The sequence below is a fragment of the Macaca fascicularis genome, chromosome Y (assembly GCF_037993035.2).
Source record: "Macaca fascicularis isolate 582-1 chromosome Y, T2T-MFA8v1.1".
Lineage (NCBI taxonomy): Eukaryota > Metazoa > Chordata > Mammalia > Primates > Cercopithecidae > Macaca > Macaca fascicularis.
In genome coordinates this window covers 2,430,938-2,455,443 of record NC_132903.1, presented here as the reverse complement: position 1 = coordinate 2,455,443, position 24,506 = coordinate 2,430,938, and the positions used below count along the sequence as shown (strand labels likewise).

The window sequence follows — 24,506 nt, the reverse complement described above, 5'->3', positions numbered from 1 at the left end:
CATGAGGAATACAAGTTGGAATGCTAGCTGCTTTTTTAGCTAACTTATCAGCATAAGCATTGTCCTCAGCGATGGGATCTGATGCCTTTTGATGGCTGCTTTTTTAGCTAATTTATCAGAAAAAGCGTTGTCTTGAGGGTGGGGGAAAGAAAATAGATTTTGGAAGTTATGAGAACTGTAGAGAGTGAGTTGAGCATAGCTTGTGATTTTTTAGAGACTCTAACAGTATTAAAGCAGGGGCAGCTGCTGCACGCAGACATGAGGGCTAGGCTAACACAGGAAGGTCAAGTTATTTGGAGAGAAAGGCTACAGGACATGGTCCCAGCTCTTGTGTAAGAATTCTGACCGCACTAACCATGCCTAGGAATTGGAAAGTTGTTGTTTTGTAGAAGAGATTGGGGTTTGGGAGATTAGCCAGACATGATCAGCAGGGACATGTGTTTTTATGAGAATTATGTCGAGGGATAGGTAACAGATAAGGAAGAAATCTGGGCTTGACTGAAGTAATGGGGGCTGTCTGAAACTTTGTGGCATGTGACTGATGTGAAGGAGGAAAACTGCCATGAGGAATAGAAGTTGGAACGCTAGCTGCTTTTTTAGCTAACTTTTAGTAATAGGGGTTGTCTGAAGCCTAAAAGCATGTGAGTAAAGTCAATTTGCCCATCCTGGGCCAGGGGCAAAACCTCCAGCAGTACAGCCCAGGTAATTTGCTGAGCCTGTTGGGTGCCAGGGTCAGTCCAAGTGAAAGTGAAGATAGGATGAAGGGTGCAAAGGAATAGTAAAGAAAAGTATGTTTAAGATCTAGAACAGAATAATGGGTTGTGGAGGGAGATATGGAGGGTAGGAGAGTATATGGCTTTGGCACCCCGGGGTGGATAGGCAAAACAATTTGGTTGATAAGGTGCAGATCCTGAACTAACTTGCAAGCCTTGTCTGGTTTTAGGACAGGTGGGGGAATTGTAAAAGGAGTTTACAGGCTTTAAAAGGCCATGGTCTAACAGGTTGGTGATAACAGGCTTTAATCCTTTTAAATCCTGCTGTGGGATGGGATATTGGCATTGATGGGGTAAGGGTGATTTTTAATGAGATGGTAAGGGGTAGATGATCAGTCGCCAAGAAGGGAGTAGAGGTATCCTATACTTGTGGGTTAAGGTGGGGGCGATACAAGCGGAGGATACTTTGAACTGGGGGAAAAGGCGACAACGAGGGGGGGCGATACAAGCGGAGGAGGCTTTGAACTGGGGGAAAAGGCGACAACGAGGTGTGCCACGTGAAGGAAGCTTTGAACTGGGGGAAAAGGTGGCGAAGAGGTGTGACTATAGCCTAGGAATCGTCAGGGAAGCAGATAATTTAGCTAAAATGTGTCAGCCTAATAAGGGAATTGGGCAGGTGGGGATAACTAAAATGGAGTGCATTAAGAATGTTGTCAAAGTTGGCACCAGAGTTGGGGAGTTTTAAGAGGTTTAGAACCCTGGCTGTCAATACCCACAACAGTTATAGAGGCAATGGGAAACAGACTCTTGAAAAGAAGGTAATGTGGAGTTGGTAGCCTCCGTATTGATTAAGAAGGGGATGAACTTACTCTCCACTGTGACACTTACCCAGAGCGTCTGTGATGGTCCTGTAGGCTTCCAAGGCAATTGGGCAGTGTCAGCCTTCAGCTGCTAAGCTGAGATCTGGGAAGAAGTCAGTCAAGAGCCTTGGGCCAGAGTTCCAGAGGCTCTGGAAGTGGCTGCCAGGTGAGTTGAACAATCTAATTTTTAGTGGGGTCCCACACAGATGGGACATGGCTTAGGAGGAATCCTGGACTGCAGATATTCCTTGGCCTCATTGCCAGATTTCTGGCACTTGTAGCAAGCTCCTGGGGGAGGCAGTCCTGGAGGAACACCTGGCTGCTGTGGTTCAGGCATTTGGAAGTTCTTGTGCGCTGAAGATGTGGCTGGGGTTTGTCTCACAGTGGAAGCAAGGAATTGCAACTCATAAATACATTGCTACTTGGCTGCCTCTACTTTATTATGGTACACCCTGAAGGCGGGTTAATTAAGTTCTGTTGTGGGTTTGAGGGCCAGAATTTCATTTTGGGGGCTTTATTTAATGTCAGGAGCAGATTGGGTAACAAAATGTACATTAAGATGGCCTTTTGACCTTTTAGGGTCTAGGGCTGTAAAGCGTCTCAGGATTGCCACCAAATGAGCCATGAAATGGGCTGGGTTTTTCATATTTGATGAAAAAGAGCCTAAACGCTAACTGATTTGGGAGAAGTCGGATAAAGAAAAAGGAGCATTAACCTTGACTATGTCTTTAGCTGAAGTCACCTTTTTAAGAGGAAATTGCTGGGCATGTTGGGTAGAGCTAGTCATGGAACAAAACTGGAAGCCAGACTGGGTGTGAGGAGGGAAGGTGATAAAAGGATTATAGGGTGGGGGAGTGGAGGCTGAGGAAAAATTGGGACCTAGCTCGGCCTTTATCATATTTGGGTAGGTAAAGGGAAATTACAGTCAAAGGGGGGTTGTTCTCTGGAGGGCAGGAGTGGGGGGTCACAAGGTGCTCAGTGGGGGAGCTTTCTGTGCCAGGATGAGCCAGGAAAGGGAATTTCACAAGGTAACATCATCACTTAAGGCAAGGACCAGTCATTTTCATTTGTTTTGGGGTGGAATGTCATCAGTTAAGGCAGGGGCAGGGTGTTTTCACCTCTTTTGTGACTCTTCAGTTACTTCAGGCCATCTGGGCCTATACGTGCAAGTCACAGGGGATGCAATGGCTTGGCTTGGGCTCAGAGGCCTGACAGTCAAATCTAAAAGGAGCCAAGAATCAAACCCTAAAATGGGAAAATGTTGTAATTGTGGAAAAACGACATTTTAAAAAGGAATGCCGCCAGACCTCAAGACAGAAAGGATCTTACAATGCATTGTCCCACCCAGCAGAAAAAGTGCCAGGACTTTGTCCTCACTGTAACAAAGGATAACTGGGCTAATCAGTGCCACTCAAGATTTCATCAGAATGGCACCCCGCTGTCGGGAAACGAGATGGGGGCCGGGACCCAGGCCCCTCAAACAATAAGGGCATTCCCAGTTCAGCCCTCAACACTGTTTCAGGCTTGAGTTCCTAAAGGCACATTGATTCCCCCACCCCAGGAACACCAGGAAGTGCAAGATTAGATCTACCCCCCAAGAATCAAGTTAGTTGTGGGATACAAACCCATCAAAGTTCCCACTGGTTTTTGGGGACTTTTACCAACAGGATACACAGGACTAAATTTAGGCAAAAGCCATCTTAACTTACAGGGCATTACTGTAGTCCCAGAAGTTGTTGACTCTGATTATGAAGGAGAAATTCAAGTAGTTTTTTTTTTGCTGTTGTTGTTGTTGTTGAGACGGAGCCTTGCTCTGTCACCCAGGCTGGAGTGCAGTGGTGTGATCTTGGCTCACTGCAAGCTCCACCTCCTGGGTTCACGCCATTCTCCTGCCTTAGCCTCCTGAGTAGCTGGGACTACAGGTGCCCGCCACCACGCCCGGCTAATTTTTTGTTTTTTTTAGTAGAGATGGGGTTTCACTGTGTTAGCCAGGGTGGTCTGGATCTCCTGACCTCGTGATCTGCCTGCCTCAGCCTCCCAAAGTGCTGGGATTACAAGTGTGACTCACTGCACCTGGCCCTTAATTTTTTATAGCAAGTTTCACATAATATAAAATTATTTTAAAGTGTACAATTCAATGGAATTTCATATGCTTATGATGTTGTACAATTATCACCCCACTCTAGTTCTTAAACATTTCTATCACCCAATAGGAAACCTCTTATCTACTAAACAGTTCTTTGTATTCCCCCGCCCCTCCCCAGCAACCGGTAACCTACTTTTTATCTCTAAGGCCATGCATTTTTTTGTTTTGTTGTGTTGTGTTTTGTTTTGAGAGTCTTGCTCTGTCACCAGGCTGGAGTGCAGTGGTGTGATCTTGGCTCACCAGTCTCCACCTCCCAGGTTCAAGCGATTCCCCTGCCTTAGCCACCTGAGTGCATGCCACCATGCTCAGCTAATTTTTTGTATCTTAGTAGAGACAGGATTTTTAACATATAGGTTCTACACTGCATCAATTTCCAATCCAACATGCCAAACTGACACACCTTTTAAATCTTTGTTATTGTTGTTTTTTTGCATTGTCCAATTACCAGGCCCTACACTCCTGGCACCAATATAGTATGAGTGTGTGTGTAACGAAGAAAATCACTTTTATTTCAGGGATTGAGGACATTATTCATTTATTTCCTTGTTTACTTAAAAGATTCTGCAGGAATGAGATTCTGGAGATCACATTGTGTAAGTAGTAAGTTCACATTTTGTTTTTACTGGATACATTTCTGGGAAGAATTTTCATTTCTCATACTTGGCTGAATTTTTTACATATGTTACTAGGAGACCAAAGTCCTCTTGTGATGTCATTGCTACTCAGATTAGGAACCACTGTGATGATATAGATTACTTTACCTGCCTAGGCCTTCTGAAGCAGCTTTGGAAGCTGCAGTCTTGAAAACCATGCGGCCTGGAAGAGTAGCTAAAGAAATATTTACTTGAGATGGCACGTGTTTCCTCAGAAACTCCCAAAGATGAATTAACTGGTTCAGAAGCCTCCCCTAGGTCTCCATTGTGTGAAAACACATTCCCTGGCGACTCAGACTTAAGGTCAATGATTGAAGAAAATGCTTGTCAGGTTTTGTCACAAGGATCCTTGATAAAAAGGCCACGTTGCACAGTTTGTGTCTCTGAGCCAGATAAAGATAATGATTTTCTTTCCCTGACGTTTCCCAAAAAACTTTGGAAAATAATTGAAAGTGACCAATTCAAGTCTATTTCATAAGATGAGAATGGAACTTGCATGTGATTAATGAAGAACTCTTCAAGAAAGAAATTTTGGAAAGAAGAGCTCCTTACAGAATATTGGAAACTGACAGTATGAAAAGTTTAGTTCAACAGCTCAACCTCTATGTATTTAGTAAAATTCGACAGAATTTTCAAACTTCTGCTTCTTTGGCCAACTTTCTGAAGAAGAAAAACAAGTCTCTGTTTCAAGCAAGGTATTCAAAATATTTTCAGTTACCACTTTATGTAGAGTATATATATGATTTTATTTTATACATCAGTAAACACACTAATATATGCAGTAAGACCCGATTTCAAAAATTATGTGAAATATTAAGGTTAAAATTATTTAATTTTTTGAAATCATTGAGGGCAGCTTAAGCATTAAACTTTCAGCGTGTGAAAAAACTTTGCCAACAACTTTGAATCTTATCAGTGAACTACAAATAAAGATACCAAAGCCACTAGTGAAATGTCACTGTCAATCTATAACGTGTTTTCACTTGAGGGCTTTACTAATTGAATGCTTTTTTCCCAAAAAGTGCATTCTTAAAAATAGTCAACAATGTGCATTTATTAGTTGATAACATTAACTTTGTGTGGTACAACAGAAATCTGAGACTTTACACGTCAGATTTGTGATAGTCGCTTGCCTCTTGGTTAAAATGGCACTAAATCAACTTCTCCTTTGGTTTTAGTTACAGTTCTCATAATCCAAATTTCAAACGTGACTGTCCCCAACTTTCAGTAAGAATGAAAAGTTGGGATTAAAAATCCTTCTCCTGTGTCTACTTTATTTGCTGAAGATTTCAACAAGAAGCACTTCAGGGCAGGGGGTAACATGGGTAATTGTAATTCTGGCTTAGCTGCTAAACCTAGTGAAGAAAGTTTATTTCCACCCTCTACAAATTTAAATATGCCTCTAACAAGGAAATATTGTGTCAGCTAGAGAACTGCTAGTTCAACTGACCCAATCAGAAGCGGTTTTCCTCCTCCATCTTCAACTTCAGTTGGACTGTCAGACCAAATTGCCACAGATCAACATTTAAATCAATTGACCAACATTCATATGCACTCTCATAGCACCTACATGCAAACAAATGGACATATGTGAATTTTGTTATCACCACCACTTCTCAATACCATATCACACCTCCCTTACAGAATAGTTTTTGGGGGCTGACCGTGGAACCATCTATTTTTCCAACCAGATATTTTGAGGTATCAGTCAGTGAGGCTCCTTATCCTAACCTGCTACCAGCAGGCAACCAGTGGTTCCAAATGCCTATGACATTTGATACATCGGCTGCCTGTCTTTCCAGGCCATCTCATCAATCATCTTCACTGGACAAACATCACCCTAATTACAACTGATCTTCCACCAAAGAGGTAACAGATTAGGCAGGACAACAGGGACTGAAATTTGCATTGATAAAAAATTTTTAGGCCGGGCGCGGTGGCTCAAGCCTGTAATCCCAGCACTTTGGGAGGCCGAGACGGGCGGATCACGAGGTCAGGAGATCGAGACCATCCTGGTTAACACGGTGAAACCCCGTCTCTACTAAAACATACAAAAAACTAGCCGGCGGAGGTGGCGGACGCCTGTAGTCCCAGCTACTCGGGAGGCGGAGGCAGGAGAATGGCGTGAACCCAGGAGGCGGAGCTTGCAGTGAGCTGAGATCCGGCCACTGCACTCCAGCCTGGGTGACAGCGCGAGACTCCGTCTCAAAAAAAAAATTTTTTTTTAAATTCCTGTAATTCTATTAAACAATAAAATTACATATTTACATTTATGGTTGCTTTTCCCTTATTTCTAAAAACTAGGTGAAGAGGAAAATGGTGCTTTATTTCAGTGGTGGGCTATTGTACAATTTTTAAAACCTATATGGCCTTTTTGATCATTTGACAGGAAATCTGACATGTCTCTTTGTAAGTTTATTTAGTTCTCTAAAGACGAAAAAAAAAATAAAGTGCTTTAGTCCATTCACTGCTGCAACAACAGAATACCATTGACTGGGTAATTTGTAAAAAGACTCATTATACTCATGTTTCTGGAGGCTGGGGAAGTCCAAGGGGCTGCATCTGGTGAGGCCTTCTTTCTATGTTACAACATGGCAGGAGCGCATCATATGGTAAAAGACGTGAAAAACAGAAAATAAGGGCCAAACTCATCCTTTGATCCAAAGTCCACTCGCACAATAACTTATTCTCAACATAATGCCATCAATCCAGTCATGATAGGTTGCACCCTCACAGCTAGTCATTTCTTAAAGGTCCCATCTCCCAACACTATTACAATGGCCACAGAATTTCAGTGTGATATGTGGAGGGGGCATTCAAAACCATGGCATTGAGCAAAGGCAAAAAAAGGAAGTGGAGTTAGGAAAAGGTAATAAGCAACTTCTCAAAATCTGGCCTAAATCAAATGAGGGTCTAAATTAGGATGGCACAAAGGAGGGAACAGATGCACACACACACCTACACACACATGCACATACAAAAACTCCAGAGAAAGGTTAATACATATTATTTACTCAGTATTTTCTGTTACATTTCCCTAGTTATTTTAAACTTGGATTTTAGATGGCAAAGATCATCTTCATTATAGTTCGTACCTAGCCAGCTCAGTAAATGTATCACCATTATTTGTGTCATCACTTGAGTAACAAACTTCACATATTATACTCATGGACTGCATCACTGTCAGGACATGCTGGAATTTCACAGCTGGCATCAGCAATAGCCATTTTTGACGTTCTGTCAAAGCATTCCAGCAGGTTTGTGCCTTTAATTACCTCCCGCAAGAGGCCACCTTTCACATTTTCCAATGCACATTTTATTTTATTTTTATTTATTTATTTTTTGAGATAGTCTCACGGTGTCATCAGGCCAGAGTGCACTGGAGTGATCTCAGTTCACTGCATCCTCCACCTCTGGGTTCAAGTGATTCTCATGCCTCAGCCTCCCAAGTAGCTAGGGTTACAGAGGTGCAGAACTATGCTGGGCTAATTTTTGTATTTTTATTAGAGATGGGGTTTTGCCATGTTGGCCAGGCTCTCCTGACCTTAGGTGATCCACTCGCCTTTGCCTCCCAAAGTGCTGTGATAACAGCCATGAATCACCACACCTAGCCTCTAATGCACACTTTCATCACACTGGTTTCATGCTCCACCCAAATACTCAATTTCTTGGGTTGGCATTTAATACCTTCTAGATTCTAAGCCCAGGTCCTCAGGATGGCTGAATAAATCACTTCAACATCTGACATTCAGCTTCATGTCTTTCTGTTTTTCTGTAGCAAGATTCAAACAAACCACTTTCAGCCACGCCCTTTCCCATATTGTACCTTTTGCCCCATTTCTTTCCTGGACATAAAAGGCCCTCTCTCTCTTTGCCTACTTAAGACTCCTAGAGCACAGATATCACTCCTTCCAGGAGATGTTTCTTATCTATCACATTAATTTTCTTATCCGTCTTGGACACCCAGCAGAGACCTAACAGTGTCTGATATATGTATGTATGTTTATATATGTGTGTGTGTGTAAATCAGTTAATATTGACTATGGACTGAAACCCATTAAAATCTACTTTCATTGTCAAAAACAAACATTCATGGTGTTCAGGCATTAATTTTCCTCGTTGCTCTTCTCCACAACCTTTAAGGGGTAGGCCAAAGCAGTTTTCACTAGAGTTGGAACAATTTTGACTTACTGAAACTACTGTCACTGGTTATCAATTCCACTATCATGCTTTCTTTTTAGCTTCCAGTTATCTGACCACTATGCAAATCTGCATACTTTCAGCAATACCACCATAAAGGCTTCTTTCCTTTTATCTCACTGAAATGTGCTGATTTCCCCCTGCCTCTTCTAAAATTTCTTTTCTATCGTCTGCTTTAACTGCCAGATCCTTGCCTGAAAGAACTAGCTGCATACTTACCATGTCTTCCTTTATTTGCGGCAGGGATTCCCAGTTGTTGTGCTGAAATGGATTACACTGGGGATCCCAGCTATGCAACAGTTCAGAAGCAGAATTCACAGTAGATTTTGTATACTATAAATCTGCTGGTGTCACAAGCTAAAACCTGACAAGATTCATCACTCAGTTTTCTGGGAAAGCTGAAGTTGAGATGGTGTATGGATTTGTAGAGTCAGATTTCTCAGGCTGGAAACTTACTGCTGCCACTTGACCATGTACATATATTTTCAAATTGTGCCTAAGTAGGAAAAGTTTGGAATGAATAATCCATGATCTATACAGGGAATCCTGATTCCTTATGCTGGCATACTATGACACAAAACAATGGCCATTTCACCTATGTCCACATGCCATTAAAACATAATACCACTTTTTAGTTTTCTTTTTTGTTATTTTTTTTTTTTTTTGAGATGTGTAGCAGGACATGCAGCACACAAAACTCCTCAGACATCAAGTTAAAGAAGGAAGGGATTTATTTGGACGGGGACATCGGCAAGACTTCTGTCTCAAGAGCTGAGCTCCCCTAGTGGGCAATTCCTGTCCCTTTTAATGGCTCACAACTCTTAAGAGGGTGCGTGTGAGAGGGTCGTGATTGACTGAGCAAGCAGGGAGTACCTGAATGGGGGCTGCATGCACCGGTAATTAGATCAGAACAAAACAAGATAGGGATTTTCACAGTGCATTTCTATACGATGTCTATAATCTATAGATAACATAACCCATTAGGTCAGGGGTCGATCTTTAACTACCAGGCCCAGGGTGTGGCGCTGGACTGTCTGCTTGTGGATTTCATTTCTGCCTTTTAGTTTTTACTTCTTCTTTCTTTGGAGGCAGAAATTGGGCATAAGATGATATAAAGGGTGGTCTCCTCCCTTATTCCCCCCTTTTGAGGCTCTCACTCATTAGTGGGAGTTCTCACTTTCATCCTCACTACCCATGTCTTCTTGTATGAGAGATCAATAGTGATTCATATAGTACACTTGTGCTAAGCATTTTGGTGAACTAAGGTAGCGATGAAGCTTTTAATTGTTTGAAGAAGTACAGGTAGCAAACAAGGGAGTAGTAGGCAGGTTCCTATTACTATTATAACTCTTTTTATAAGAGTTTTAAATTCTCCTAACGCTAGGAACCATTTTCTAAACATGGCCCCAGGATCAAATCCATGCCACACTTGCACGGGCACATGTGCCAGTTTTGTCATATCTCTGTCTTCAACTACTTGCCCTTGATTATCTATGTGTAGGCAGCTATTAGTAAGGTTAAATTTCCTACAGACCTCTTCTTCAGCTGCTATCAAGTAGTTGAGACCTAATCTATTTTGATAGAATTTCTCATCTGACTTTCTTCCTGGGCCAGAATAGTCAAGGCTCTGCTGGTTTTATTAGTGATTCTTTTTTTTTTTTTTTAAGACGGAGTCTTGCTCTGTGCCCCAGGCTGCAGTGCAGTGGCGCAATCTCGGCTCACTGCAAGCTCCGCCCCCCAGGTTCACGTCATTCTCCTGCCTCAGCCTCCTGAGTAGCTGGGACTACAGGCGCCCACCACCATGCCCGGTTAGTGTTTTGTATTTTTTAGTAGAGACGGCGTTTCACGGTGTTAGCCAGGATGGTCTCGATCTCCTGACCTCGTGATCCGCCCGCCTCGGCCTCCCAAAGTGCTGGGATTACAGGCTTGGGCCACTGCGCCTGGCCCATTAGTGATTATTTCTAAGACAGCTTGTAACCGTGTGATTCGGTTGATCATGTAAATGGCGGTCCAGTATCCCCACGAGCCGTCTTGTGCCTAAGCAGCAGGCCTATAATTTGTATGATTCTCTCAGGGGGCTATTTATCATTTTTTCAATTTCTTATAGCTATACTTCTCTTTTTGCGGGAAGCATAGACAGGGAAGCCCAGGAGTTCGCCTGCTTTTATGGGCAGTGGGAAGAAAGATGGTTTAACAGTGCCAATAACACAATGACCTGCCCACTGGTCAGGTAATTTGGCATAAGCTCTATGCCCACATATCCAGTATAATCCAGTGAGGGCTGTCCAGTCCCGGTGGAAGTCCAGGTGGGTCCACATTTGGAGTGGGACAACCTTGGGAATTTACTAAATGGATTCCTCTCTGTGATTTGAACTCCACCAAGTGACTGTTTTTGTGGTACCATTATACAGTTTCTGTCTCAGACAACTAAGTCATCCTACGGGGTGAGTGAATTATTTTCCTTCGCTAGCTATGCAATATTGTCCAATAATTGAGGCTTTTAGGACCCAGAAATTATCAGGGTGATTCTTCTGAGCCAGGAATTCATCAGGAACTGGATCCATAGGTACTAATTCTTGGCCTTCCCATGGCCGTTGATCTCCCATTACAATTCCTCCACATACATAACAGGAAGTGACATTGAGAGACTAGGCTACATGCTCGATTAATTGCAAAAACAAATTTCTTGATTTTCCTGGAATTTCTGGTACTGGCACTTTTAGTTTATCATAGAAGGTTTGAAATACTGGCTCAGGAGAGCATTTATAAACTTTTTCTCAAACCACGACATTTACTTGAAGATCCAGTCTCGCTCCATCAATTTTTAGGGTCACACGTTCCCCTTTTTTTCCAGTGAGGATCAAGGGGATTGGTTATTACTAGCTCTAAGGGGCTACACTGTCCCTTAGTATAAGAATGGCCATTTTTTTCCTTTCTGAAGGTGGACTGGATCCTTTCCTTTTTTTTTTTTTTTTAATCCAAGTGGCCTAAATCACACAAGATCAGTATTTACATTTATTTCCACACAGTCTTAATTTATGACAGATGTACTTATTTTCTGCCATATAGCCTCTTTTCTAATTAAGAGAACTACACCTTATTCCTAACTTATTACTATTAATGACAGCACACGCATCAAATTTTAAGGTCACTTGTTTGGGAACCCCTTTTTCTTCTGTTTTGGCTAACACTTTACTCGTATCGTTTATGAGCCCCCACCAGTCCTCAGTCCTTAATCTTATTTTAAAAACTGTGGTCATGGGAGGCTCAGATGGGTCATAACACACATCGGGTTGGTCATTTCCTGGGCTACATACCTTGTATAGAATAACATTATACAAAAAGTTCTTTTTAGAATTCCAGTACATTTATAATAACCATAAAATAATAGGACCGTAGCAACCTTTCGTCCTACCTCAGTGACTTGACGTATACACTGGGAACAGCCCACAGTCTGAGGAAGGTCAGTTGAAGTCCTTACTGCACAAGTCCAAATTTTAAGAAAAATGAGTCCCATGATGAGTTTCCTCATGCTTCGGCTGTGCATGCTCCAGTCAGCTTCCGGATGTGACTGGAGCAGGGCTTGTCATCTTCTTCAGAGTCACTTTGCAAGGACTGGTGAAGCTGCTCCCATCCACATACTACTCACAACCTACTGATGTTTAAGGATGGTATTAGAGGTTGGGCCTGCTAGAATAAACTGAGTCCAACACCTCTACATAGTTATGTTCAATTGGGCTCTCTGATACCAGGAGCAAGTTCGTGGGGTTTAGGATGTTGCAAACTTTAGTGGTTATGTGGGGATTTTCACATAGCAAGCTTTAGTACTCGGTTAATCTAGCATTTGTTAACCAATGATGTCCTCTGGTATTTATTAAAGTTACCACAGCATAGGGGGGCTTTATATTCAGTTTTGCCTAGGGTTAGTTTACCTGCTTCTTGTGCTAACAGGGTCATTGCTGCCAGGGCCCTTAGACCTAGGGGCCAGTCTTTGGAAACCCTGTCTAGTTGTTTTGAGAGATAGGCCACTAGCCTTGGCCAGGATCCCACAGTCTGGGTTAAAACTTCAACTGCCATTTTTTTCTTTCTGACACACAGAGTGTAAAGAGTTTTGTGAGGTCAGCTAGCCTCAGGGCTGGGGCCAACATGAGTTTTTCTTTTAACTCATGAAAAGCTCGTTGCTGTTGGTTGTAATAGATGTAGTTTATTTAATCTACATTTTTATTGTCACCCACCAAAATAATTGACTTACATCCTGCAGCTATTTGATTTCCAGCTTTAAATTGATCTGGTATTCCTTGTGGGACTCCAATTGCATCTAAATAGACATGAGAGTCGAAAGACCCATAAGGGGCTTCCCTCACTTTATGATTTATTTTTTCTCCTTCCGGTTGATGAAATGCCAGGGTGAAAAGGATAGCCAATTGGACTAAAGTACAAGTGCCACTCCAGTTATTCAGCAGAGTGCCCAGTAAAGGTCCACCACAATACCACCACACATCCGCTCAGGGATGAACAAGGGCTAATTGATAAGCTCTTAAAAATTCTTAAGCTCACTGAATTCTTTCAGGTCTCCAAGGAATGCTAAGTTTCCTCCCTGTTGTGAGAGACACAAAGTGAACTTACTGTTGGGAGACAGAAGCTGGATGGCCGTCGGGGACTGACCCGCAGGGACTTTGGGATATAGCAGAGAGAACTTGGCATGACTTGTTACTCCAGGCTATAGAATCCTGGAAAAGAGCTACCATGCAGCCTACGCCTGGTCGACTGGAGGACCACCCTAGTGGAAGAGGGACAATCTAGGCCTCTGGCCTGCCATGTGCACAAGCATAACAATTGCTTTTTTTTAAACGTGCAGATGGAACATTTGATCTATTTTAACCAGGTATTTGCATCTTGGTATCCTGTCTTAATTGCTAAACTTTAAGTCTTTAATTTCTATGATCCTCTAGTAAAATGAATGTATGGTTTTAGGAAATTACAAAAACCGGTTGGGGCAGTCCATCCTCTCTCTGTAGTGGTCCACAGAATGTTGGCCCAACTATGGCATGAAAGCTGTACGTCAGGGGGCAACACTCCTGGTTGGCACTGGGGTCTTTATCAAAATCGCCCTGGATTAAATGGTTCTAGTTTGCTAATGCCCAGTCTGAGGAGAGTCAGGAGGGACAAAAGTACTTTTGAAGTAGAAAGCTTATCTTTGACTTGGCAAGTCCCCGCACGGTTTAACAAGGCAAGCATTAAATGCAATAGTTTGAGGCGAAATTGACTTGGTTATATTAATAACTAGATGGTCAGCAACAGAACAACGAAAGAAGAAAGAGTAACAGAATAGATTAAAAGTGTTAAATTTTTCTTAGCTTTAGTTTGGTAGGGTTTTCCCCTGGGACTATGGCCCATGACTCTGGAGGGGGTGGCGTTTTCTTGACTTGGGTGTGATGAGTCCATCCCTTTTTTTGCTGTACTAACAGCAGTCTTAGTGGTTAGCAGTATAAGGTAGGGTCCTTCCCAGGCTGGCTCAAGTTTTTCTTTCCACCTTTCGATGAGAACGTGGTCTTCAGGCTGGTGCTGCTTTACTGCAAATTTTAGGGGTGGTACATGTGCTAAAAGATTTTTAGTTGTTGTTTTCTTTTTTTTTTTTTTGCGAGAAAGGAAAGTGGAAGATAAACCAAGTATATAATTTTTAAGAAACTGACCTTTTGTTTTAAATGTGGGGACCTTGGCAGTGGACTTTATAGTCCTTAGTGCCTTTTCACTGAGAAATTTCCTTTAGCACCTATTTTTATTAGTTTTTAAACCAAAGAAAGCCAAATACCATTTTAGATTTAACAATGCTTCTCGTATGATTTTTATACAAGATAAGCTAAATGTTATCTTAATATTAGTGTGTTATTAATGTAAACCTAATTTTAACAAAACCATGTAGATATATTTAATTTTTAATGTCTGACCATTAGATAAGATTTTATAGACTCTTTTTAACCTTTTACAGTTTTTGCTAAAGAGCAGGTTGGTGCTTTAAGAAAAACCTGTTATGCTTTTACTTTAATGTCCAGTTCACAGAAAAACTGGATGATACTTCTTTAACTTTAGCTAATATGTTTACACACAGAATGTTCTTTACAAATTAACATTTTTAAAAATTGCTGAAACCTTCAAAACAATAATTTTTAACTTTTTAATGTAGGTAAAAATGTAGTCTTATGCCTCCTTATAATCTTTTTACCAAAGGTATATTTTGCTTTTCTTATACACTTTGCATATAAACTGGCTTTTTTTAATAGTTTTACATTCAAGAGGCCTAGTTACTTTTAAATTATACAACATTTTTTGCATAAATTCTTTTTTTAACACACTTTTTAAAAAATCTTTTTTATTTTTCTTCCACAACTTTTACAGGCAATTTTTCGACATGCCTTAACTTTCTGACTTATTACAAACATTTCTTTCTTTAAACAACCAGTTAATTTATTTCAGGACAAGAATTTACCATATAACACTCTTTTGATAAAAATTCCGCCCCCCTTTTTTTTTTCGTTCTTTTTTTTCGAAGATGATAACCATTCTTTTCCAAAGCGAACCTTTCTTTATGTCTGTGGACTAGACTGTCTAAGTCCACAAGAATAGAAGTTACTATTGGCCAGGCGCGGTGGCTCAAGCCTGTAATCCCAGCACTTTGGGAGGCCGCGACGGGCGGATCACTAGGTCAGGAGATCGAGACCATCCTGGCTAACACGGTGAAACCCCGTCTCTACTAAAAAATACAAAAAACTAGCCGGGCGAGGTGGCGGGCGCCTGTAGTCCCAGCTACTCGGGAGGCTGAGGCAGGAGAATGGCCCGAACCCGGGAGGCGGAGCTTGCAGTGAGCCGAGATCCGGCCACTGCACTCCAGCCTGGGCGACAGAGCGAGACTCCGTCTCAAAAAAAAAAAAAAAAAAGTACAATGCCTAAAAGGATGAAAAGTGAACAGACTAACTTGGGTAAATACTAGGGGAACAAAGGAAAAAGAAAATTAAATTTTAGAAAAAGCAGGAAAAAGTAACGAGAGGATGGAAAAAGGTTAAATGTGGAATACAACATTGTAAAGTTAAGGCCAAAATAAGGCAAGTGTCACACAAACAACAAGAGCAACAACGAAACAAATGCAGGGAGGGGAAGACAGAGGGGGAAGGAGCAAGGAGTAAACAAATGCAAAAAATAAAGTGGTCAACATGATTAGAATATGTGTCCCCACGCTCTGCAAACTCTTTATGTTCTGAGCAACTTAACCTAGAAACTATCCTAGCTTCCTCTAAGATTCAAAGACACTGTACCTCTTTTTTTTTTTTTTTTTTTTTTTTTTTTTGAGATGGAGTCTTGCTCTGTCATCCAGGCTGGAGTTTAGTGGTGTGATCCTGTCTCACTGCAACCTCCACCTCCCAGGTTCAAGTGATTCTCCTGCCTCAACTTCCCGAATAGCTGGGATTACAGGTCTGCACCACAATGGCCAGTTAATTTTTTTGTGTGTGTATTTTTAGTAGAGATGGGATTTCACCATGTTGACCCGGCTGGTCTCAACATGACCATGACCTTGAGTGATCCACCTGCCTCGGCCTCCCAAACTGCTGGGATTAGAGCCATGACCCACTGTGCCCAACTGACACTGTACCTTGTAAAGTAGTCTGTCTCTATTGAGGTTAAATTAGTTGAAAACGTTTTGATGCAAAAATTACTTTGAATTTTCTGCCCAAAAGGAGTACAAATGTTCTGCAAAAATGTAAATAGGCACAGACAAAAATGTTCTCCCAAGCCCGCCTTCTCTAGCCACAGGGTTAGGAAAAAGACATCTTACTAAGACAAAAAGCTTTTATACAACAGTCACCCTACTTTAGCCAAACAACACAACACAAAACTGTCAGGCCTCTTGAGCCCAAGCCAAGCCATCGCTTCCCCTGTGACTTGCACATATACATCCAGATGGCCTGAAGTAATTGAAGAACCACAAAAGAAGTGCAAATGCCCTGCCTCCCCTTAACCGATGATATTCCACCACAAAAGAAGTGAAAATGGCCGGTCCTTGCCTTAAGCGATATTATCTTGTGAAATTCCTTTTCCTGGCTCATCCTGGCTCAAAAACTGCCCCACTGAGCACCTTGTGACCCCCACTCCTGCCTGCCAAAGAACAACCCCCCTTTGACTGTAATTTTCCCTTACCTACCCAAATCCTATAAAACGGCCCCACCCTTACCTCCCTTCGCTGACTCTGTTTTCGGACTCAGCCCACCTGCACCCAGGTGAAATAAACAGCCATGTTGCTCACACAAAGCCTGTTTGGTGGTCTCTTCACATGACATGCATGACAAAAACAAGGCAGAACAAAAAACCTACCCAGGTCAACAAAGTCCAAGTGTGAGCATCCATTGTATAGAGAGTAATGAAGCACTCCAATCCTCTGCTGGAGTGGAATCAGAGAAGGCAGAGTAGGCAGCTAGAGTTTTCATGTGTTAACAAGACACCCTTCCCTAGGAGGTGCAAGTAAGGCTTTGTGTGACACTGGAAACTACATATTTATTTATCAGTAATGAGGAGCCCTGCCTTGGGTGTCAAAGGAAATGTAGAAGGGAATTTGGAATTGTGCCCCTACTAGACAAGCACACCCCTTCCTCTATTAGGGTGGTATTAGACAAAGCCAGATAAAAATGAACATCATAATAAGGTCCAGAGTCTCCTAACAGTCCCTTAAAAGTTCAAATTTCATTTCAAATAAAAATCAAGCAATAGGAAGGCCTCCACCTCAAAGAAACAACACGATGTCAATACAGAAATGTCAATGTTATCAGGAATATCGGAGAAAGATTCCTAAACTGCCATCATAAAAATAATTAAATGAAGAATTATGAACATGCTTAAAACTAATAAGTATAAAGCATAAAAATTACGGGTTTCAACAAAGAAAATGAAATTTTAAAACTAAAATCCATAACAAAAATTATGTAACAGTCTGAGATCATCCTAAATCTATGTAGAGAAAATATATAAGACAAGTATAAAAAGGGAAATTAAAAGGGACTAACAGGAGGTAAGGTAAAATTATGTCAGTAGACTGTGACAAATTATGTTTATAGAATGTAACACCAAAAAGACAACCAAAAAAGGCGTATCTTTATATCTCTTCAGGTACACTGAAAAAGATAACAAATACGTCAAAATGAGTATCTCAAATCTCTTCAAATAACCCGCCCAAAGGACAAAAAATAAAACCCGGAAGAAAAAAAACAACCAGCAGAGAGAAAATGAATGGTTATTATGGCATGACAGTTCTTACACAGGCCTGTGCAACAACCTAGTTACAGACAAATTTCCACAGCGCTGCCTTAACATTGAGCAAAGTTAAACCTACAGAAATCAGTGTCCAGACATCAAAGCTAGAAATGAAACATGGTCATCAAGAGCCTTGCATGGGTCTCTCCCTAACCTGGAGCCAACCAAAATAATAGAGACAGCCTTACATTCCTAGTGCCAGGACCCATCTCGGGTCAACAAAACCTGAGAAGAGTCAAGGTAACAGAGGCAGCTGTTTGAATGGATTCATTGGAGAGTCAAAGGCAGCTCTCCAGATCAAGCTCTAAAGGACATAAGCTACAAGTAATCACTGCTATATCACAGTAGACAGCCCTTGAAGGCACCGGGGCCCTTTGAATCGGACTTAACAAGCCTTTTTTTCTTTTAGCCTCTGACCTAGGTGAAACAAAATAAGCTGCCAATAGACTTAGGCAAAAGGTGTACTGCATGTAGGCACATAAGCCCAACCTATATAACCACCAAAAAATTTTAACACTTTCAGTTGGTCTCCTGGAAGTATCTCTAGTCTTCTCCCTGTATCTAGTTACAGCAATAAATTCCCTTCTTATGTAGTTTGTCTGCTTCTAGTTATTAGGTCATGAGAAAATGCAGCCAGACCTTGCTTGGTTCCAAGTACACTATGAACATATCAAAAATTAATACTAAATGTAAACACTAAATAGTTTAAATGCACCAACTAAAATATGGAGACTAGCAGTGTAGATTTAACAACCTGCCCCACATATTTACAACAAGAAATTCATATAAAAGTACAGACTTTCATATAAAAGTACAGACAGGCTGAAAGTTCAAAAGTGAAAAGGAAAACAGAAGTGGATAGATATATTACTAGATAAAGTAAACGAGAGAAGATAAAATTACCAGCTATGTAAAGGATATTATAATGCTAAATGAACAATTAATCTAGAAGAGCAGTCTGAACTGTCCATGCAGAAAGAAACAAAACTGAAAATATGTCAAGCAAAACCTAAAAATATAAAAGAAAAATACAAATCTATTACAGTTTGAAAGGCCAACATCCTTTGACAGGACAACTAGAAAGAAAATCAACAAAGAGACCTCTCAGTAACACCATCAACCAAAACAATCTAATGAACATTTATGGAACACTCTGCTAAATGCAAAATACATATTATTTTCAAGGTTCCTGTGTGATCAAACAAAATTCAACAAATAAAAAAGAATTACAATAATCCAGTGTGCTCCCAAACCACAAAAGAATGAAAGTAGAAATCAATAAGAAAACGATAACAGGAAAATCTCCATACACTGGGAAGATCATCGCTGGGTCAAGCAAGAATACTTCAAATAATCAGAGGGTTAAAGGAAAAGTGTCAACAAAAAATTAAATAATACATTGAGCTGGATAAATGTGAAAATACATTTCAGATCAGATGAAGGTAAAAGGAGAAGGAGTGCTGACAGGTAAAATTATGGCATTAAATTAAAACATGAGAAAAGATAATACCTTTCAATAATGTACACTTCCATTTTAGTAACTTGTACAGAGAAGGGCAAAAATAACCCAAAGCAAGCAAAAGGAAAAAAACAATAAAGTACACAAATCCATCAAATAGAAAAGAGAAACAATAGATAAAAATCAATGAAACAGGCTGGGCATGGTGGGTCACACCTGCAACCGTAGCACTTTGATCCAACGCAAGTGGATCACTTGAGTTCAGGAGTTCAAGGCTAGCCTGCTCAACATGGTGAAACCCCATCTCTACTAAAAATAAATACAAAAATTAGCTGGGGTGAAGGTGGGCACCTATAATCCCAGCTACTCGGGAGGCTGAAGCAGGAGAATCACTTGAACCGGGGACGCGGAGGTTGCAGTGAGCCAAGAATGTGCCACTGCACTGCAGCCAGAGTGAGATCATCTTTTTTAAAAAAAAAGTCAGTGAAACAAAGAATGGTTCTGTGTAAAGATCGACAAAATTAACCAACCTTTTTCTAGTAAGACTGACAAAAAGAAAAAATAAATTATCATGATCAGGATAAAACAGGGTATTCTGTTTTACAGACCCTTACACCTTACACACACATACATACACACACAATAAGGAATACTATAAACAATTATACACACATAAATTTGAATCTTTGACAAAATGGACAAATTTCTCAGAAAACACACAACTGCCGGGCACAGTGGCTCACCCTTGTAACCCCAACACCTTGGGAGGCTGAGGCAGGACTGCTTCAGTCCAGTTCAAAACCAGCCTGGGCAAAATGGTGAGACACCATCTCTACAAATAACTTAAAAAAAAATTAGCCTGGCATGGTGGTGCGTGGCTGTGGTCCCAGCTACTCCGGCGACTGAGACAGGAAGCTCACTTGAGATCAGGAATTTGAGGCTATTGAGAGCCATGACTGTACCACCACAGTTCAGACTGAATGACAGACTGAGACTTTGTCTCAAAACAAAACAAAAACCAACAACAGACACAGCACTTCAACCCATCGATATAAAATACTTTAAATTGTCCCGTAACTATTCACAGAATTAAATGTATAATGCAAAATTTTGACACCTAAAAAAAAAAACTCGACTCAAAAGATACCATCTAAAGAAATAACATCAATTCTACCTAATTCTATAAAAAATAGAAGAGAATCTACCTCATATCTTTAAGAACATAATCAGTTCTACATAATCTCTTTGAGAAAACAAGAGTTACAGCAAACACATTCCTAAGAGGGAATTCCATAGCAATGAAGGCACATCAAAAAAACAAGGCCGAGTGCAGTGGCTCACACCTGGGTATCACAGGTGTTATGTTCTTGGGTAACATATAAATTAGAACTTTTTGAGTTATATTCTTTTCCTCTAAACCACTTAGTGATACTCTTTTATGTTGCTCAGTGTTTTAGAAGTGCTTTCCTTTTTATTGCTTGTGTCGTTTGTTTATGCCATATCATACCCTTTAAACTACCTCTCTTGATTTTCTCATATATACTGTTAGATCTGCCTGATTGTATTCAGAACATATCCATATATGTAACTATATGGATACACACACACAAATTCTTCATAAGTGACATTGTGCACTGGTAGGTATGTTATTTGGTTGACTTTCTTACTAGAAAACGAACTATTGAAGATCATCAATTTATAGGAGTTTCCAATGCCTGTTTCAACATAGCCATCCCTAAAATCAAGGTCCCAGGACTCTTTCCAGGAATACTTAAAAAGTCACAATTATTTTCACATGCAAACATTATCTGCCCTTTTCACCATGCTGATGTTTGCATTGAAAATGCAAAGGCAGTGGTGGTTGAGACTCCTGGCTTCCTACCACGAATGGATCAAGGCAGTAGTACCAAACTGAAGTCATTTGTAATCTTCAAGACCATACAAGCTCCCCTAAAAGTAAATAGCGCCGGGCGTGGTGGCTCACACCTGTAATCCTAGCACTTTGGGAGGCCGAGGTGGGCGGATCACGACGTCAGGAGATTGAAACTATCCTGGCTGACAGATGAAACCCCGTTACTAAAAACACAAAAAATTAGCGCGGGCAGTGGCGGGCGCCTGTAGTCTCAGCTACTCCGGAGGCTGAGGCAGGAAAATGGCGTGAGCCCGGGAGGCGGAGCTTGCAGTGAGTGGAGACCATGTCATCGCACTGCAGCCTGGGCGACAGAACCAGACTGTCTCAAAACAGAACAAAACAAAACAAGTTTAAGTTTCACTTAAGTGTATCTCCAGCACACAGGGAGAATGCCATGTGAAGGCTAGTTATGCTGCGACAAGCCAAGGAACTACCAGAAATAGGAGAGGCCTAGAACAGATCCCTCCTATCCATTGAGGGAGCATGGTCCTGTCAAGAATTAGGAGACTTCTTGCGTCTAGAATTAGGAGACAACTAATTTCTGTATTTATTTTTGAGATGGAGTCTTGCTCTGTTGCCCAGGCTAGAGTGCAGTGGCATGATCTCGGCTCACTGCAACCTCTCCCTCGCGGGTTCAAGCGATTTTCAGGCGATTTTCCTGCCTTAGCCTCCCAAGTAGCTGGGATTACAGGTGCCTGCCACCATGCCTGGCTAATTTTTTTGGTTTTTAATAGCGATGGAGTTTCATCATGTTGACCAGACTGGTCTTGAACTCCTGGCCTCATGATCCACCCACCTTTGCCTCCCAAAGTGCTGGGATGACAAGTGTCACCACACCGGTCCTTCATTTGTCTTACCCATTTCGTGGCTCAGCAAACTAATACAAATGGGAAGCATGCATCTACTTTTTTTTATAGAGGAAATCTATCAATGTGCCTTTAATTTGCATTATTGGTCGACTCTTTATTCTACTGACTCACAAATGTCAATGCTCAGAGAGGCCTTGTGGACTGCCTCAAGAGGTCTCTATCCCAATTCCATTTTATTCATTCACAGACTTGTCACTGACACAACCTTGCTTAGTTTTGCTAACTTTTTAAATCATCAATTTCCCACACCTGAGTTCAAGCTTTAGTGTTTTCTGTCTATTCTGTTCAGCGCATGTCAAACAGTAGGTACTCAAAAAATATCTCAAGGATATGAGAAAGTAATGTTTAATTCAGGAATACAGATTTTTTTGTATGGTCAAGTGTTTTTGACACTGATGGTGCTCACTCCTTTCTTATTCCACTTTTCCTCCCTTCTTCCCTTTCATCTGTCTCTTAGGGCTGTGATTAAGTATTTGGACTTACTGCATGAAGAGTCATGGGACTGAGTTCTTTCCCAGATACTGATGAGTGTGTTTTTGTTTCAGTTTGTCTCAGTTGCCAGAAGGTGAGTTCTTATTCCTGCTCTACCACCCCTCCAGCTAGGAAAGAGTTGGGAGGAAAATTAGACCTTCAAAGCCTGAGCACGAGGGCCTGAGGGCTTAATCTCTGACAGAAAGAGGCTGTCAGGTGCTGGGCCTGTGTAAGGCAAAGGTAAGGACCAATGCGCAGCCATGTACTTGAGAGTTTAAGATACCAAATAACCAAGGAGCAGTATTTTGTGAGGGCAAGACTTCCTGCCTTTGAGCCCCAGGGCAAACCTGAAAGAGGCTCAGAAACAAAGTCAGGGATTCACACTGTAGCTCTTTGAGCTCACCACCTAGTTAAATACAGGAAGACCAAACTCAAGTAACAGGCAGTGGTTGGAGGAGGAGAAGTCAGAGAAATATTTCTGGGATAAAATCCTCCCGAGGAGTGACAGTGGCAATGGATAGAAAGAGAGTTACACCAGCTGGTAATGTTTGGTGGCTGATTAGTTTTACTAACATGATTTAAAATTCACCCACTTACAGAAAGGATTTGAGGGAGATGATGACATGAAGGTGAGGAATAAGATAACAATAACCGTAGGTTCTCAAGTGTGATGAGGAATAAGATGTCCTTACATCAGGGAGGAAGGGCTGGTAAGAGAAAACATTTTTGAGCATCATACTCAGTTTTGCATTAGTCAGTCATAAGGAGATGAAGGGACACTGAAATAGATGTGTCTATGAGACTACAATAAACACAGTACTCAAGGGAATTATTATCCCACTTCTTTCCAGTGTAGTATCTTTGCTGTACTTGAGCCAAAATTTTGCTTATCAGCCAGGCACAACGGCTCATGCCTGTAATCCCAGTACTTTGGGAAGCCAAAATGGGTGGATCACTTGAGGTCAGGAGTTTTGAGACCACACTGGCCAATTTTGTATACTAAAAATACAAAAATCAGCCAGGCATGGTGGTATGTGCCTGTAGTCCCAGTTACCTGGGAGGTTGAGAGGTACAAGAATCGCTTGAAACCAAGAAAGGGAGGTTGCAGTAAGCCAAGATCACACTACTGCACTGCAGCCTGGGAAAGGGTGAGACTCCGCCTAAAAAAAAAAAATCTGATTATCACAGGTGTATGCACACATATACCTGGCTCTGCCATGGCCTCCTAAGGCTGTGTCTCTGGGGCCCAAGGGGTGACCATCAAGCAATGGTGATCCGCTCCTGGAGGCACCCTGGTCCCCCTACACCCCCACTCCCCTCCAGGGTCAGGGGCCTGTCACAGGGGAGGACTGGAGCTACAGAACAACTTGCCAGATATATCACCCCTGCTGCCAACACTGTCTCTGCACTCTGCAACCTTGGGGGCCTCGGAAGGCACCCCCGGTCCCCAGAATCAGGGTGTCTGCTCCCACTGACCTCTCCTGGCTCCCAGAGCCTGCTCCAATCTTGGGTGAGGACTGAAGTTGCCCGTGGGTCTCCTCTGAGCTGTCTTGTTGCTCAATAAAGCTCCTCTTTGTCTTCCTCACCCTCCACTTGTCCACGTACCTCATTCTTCCTGGACACAGGACAAGCACTCAGGACCCACCGAATGTGAATTCTAAAATACCTGTAACACAAAAAGGGCTGATACATTCCCCTTGGTTGCCACATTGCAGGTGATGAGGGAAGAAGCCCTGCAGTACTTCAGGGAGCCAAGACCTGGGAGCTCCCTGAGCCAGGGCTGAGCTCCCCATTTGAGGCCGTGCAGTTCCTGGCATCTCCAAGTTTCTGAGTGCTACCGTTTTCCCCAGAGCCAGCTGTGGAAGCTGTTGCGGTGCACCAGCTGGAGCTCTGCAGAGAGCCAGCGCCCATCCTGGCACCTAGAGC

At 41.8% G+C, this 24,506-nt stretch overlaps 1 pseudogene; it reads left to right on the top strand.

The window, feature by feature from the left end:
* Positions 1-4,436: 4,436 nt before the first annotated feature.
* Positions 4,437-6,226, top strand: LOC141409503 (heat shock transcription factor, Y-linked-like; annotated as a pseudogene).
* The last annotated feature ends 18,280 nt before the right edge of the window (positions 6,227-24,506 follow it).